Below are 2,428 nucleotides of genomic sequence, written 5' to 3' on the forward strand. Positions count from 1 at the left end.
TAAGTGTCTGTTATCCAGAATGTATAAATAACGTTTACAATTCAACAACAAAGACAATCCAATCTAAAAACTAATGAAGCACTTTAATACACTCTTTACCAGCAAGCACTTGAGAGATGCTTAGCATCATTAGTCATAATTCAAACCAGAAAGAGATACCCCTTAACTCACACTAGAATAGTCATACTAAAAACAAACAAGTGTTGACAAAGATGTGCGGAAACTCGAACTATTAAACACTGCTGTGACAATATGAAATGGTGCAGTACATGTGTCAAATAGTTTGGAGTTTCTTCAAATGGTTACAAATAGATTTGCCGTATGACAGTGATTCCATTCCTAGGTATGTACCCCAAAGACCTGAAAACCGGTGTTTAAACAAAAACTTGTATGCTCTTTAAATGTGTCAAGATCATAAATATGCAGGAAAGTCTTGGGAACAGTGCCAGGAAAACTGGATCAGAAGGAAAAAACACATTACACTCCCAGGTGGGGCAGGAGGTAAAAGTGAAATGAGTTTGTGAACTGAATTATCACGTAGGAACCATGCTGATTTCCTGATCTAGGGGTTCTGTGGTGGTAACCTGGGAGAGTGTCCGTGATTTGGGTAAAATATGCTGGAGTACTTTGTGGGAAGCTGCAAATCTGCTTCAGCAATAACTGCTGGGGACTCTAAGAAAAGAAACAGGTTATATTTTGCACTGCTACTGGAAGCTTCCTAGAAGTATGACATTATTAAAAAGTAAATTACTTTTTAAAACAACTATATCCATACTATGCCAGAAAAGCAGAGACATCACCAAAATCCACTATAGAGGCTACGCTTCATCCAAAGCTGTGAATGCTTATAAAAGCCTCAATGTCAACAGACTCCACTTAGTAGATATTATTATACTTATTAGTATTAGAGACTACTGTGTGGATACATTAGTGTTACAGCACGGTGTGGATATTAGTGTTAGGGCATGGTGTACATATTATATTGGTATTGGAGAACAGTGCAGATATTACATTAGCATCAGGGCACCGTGTGGATAGTATTATATTAGTATTACAAGCAACGGTGTGGATATCAGATTAGCGTTAGAGTATGGTGTGGATATTATATTGGTGTTAGGGCACGGTGTGATTATTATAGTAGAGGTCACTGTGAGAACATATCTTAGCAGCCACTGTGTCTGGGACATTGACAATGACATCAGGGTGTAGTCATAAGGATGGGATTTGGGGATTTCATTTTTCTAGATGAATTTCTTCCTTTGCTGAGTACTCTAAAGACGCTCTTCTCTGCACTCAGGGCCGTGGAAAAGAAGTAGTTTACTCACCAATGAACAACACCTAGTTGACACGACCCTCCCGCTGCCCTGAGAAAGCCGAAGCTCCTCGCTGCTTCTGGCACCTCAGAGGAAAGTTGGTGAGGAGTGGGTTCGCGCGCCCTCTGGTGGCGCCAGAGCTCAGCACAGACGCTCTTGCTCAGTTTCTCGGCATTCACCCCCGCCCCCGCGCCTGTCCTGAAATACCTACAAAATTCAACATTGAGTTTATTCAGTGTAATAATTTTGGAAATTCAAACCAAAATGAAGACCACTGTAGCCATATCCTTACCAAAATGGTGATGGAAGAATTTGGAAGCCGTGTAGAATGAAATGAATAGATACGCAAAATAAGAAAAACAAAAACCTACTCAAAATAGTCCAGAGACTGTAATTTGAAATGCAAAACTATAAAAAATCTAAGAAACTCTATGTGACGATGAGTTTGGTGTTGAGTTTTAACACACAACATTAAACGCCAATTCATGAAAATATTGATAACAGGCTTTATAAACTAAGTATTCTACTGTGAAAAACTGTATTCAGAGAACAAAAAGACAAGACAGACGTGAGAAGATATTTACAAAATACATACGTGATTTTAAAACTGGGTAAACATCTGAACAGATACTCAACCACAGCAAATATGCCGATAGTAGGCTGGGCATGGTGGATGCCCATCTCTACTAAAAATACAAAAATTACCCAGGCGTGGTGGCACATGCCTGTAATCCCAGCTACTCGGGAGGCTGAGGCAGGAGAATTGCTTGAATCCGGAGGGCGGAGGTTGCAGTGAGCCGAGGTTGTGCCACTGCACGTCAGCCTGGGCAAGAAGAGTGGAACCCTATCACAAAACAAATAAAGAACAACAACAAAACAGGCTAACAAAATGCTGCGGCAGGGTATGACTTGAGAAGTCATTTCTGAGACAGGGGATGGGACCTGGGAGCTATCCAGCTCCTGAAAATATGTGCCAGGAGACAGAAGAACTAAAATTCTCTACACAGCAGGACAACGTGCCTCTCACTGTTGAGGAGACTGGGGGTGGACAATCAGGCTTGGGGCTAAAAAGACTCTGGGAAAAGGCCCAGACCGCACTGCTGAGCCAGCCCGGG

The sequence above is a fragment of the Cebus imitator genome, unplaced genomic scaffold (genome assembly GCF_001604975.1).
Source record: "Cebus imitator isolate Cc_AM_T3 unplaced genomic scaffold, Cebus_imitator-1.0 Scaffold56, whole genome shotgun sequence".
Lineage (NCBI taxonomy): Eukaryota > Metazoa > Chordata > Mammalia > Primates > Cebidae > Cebus > Cebus imitator.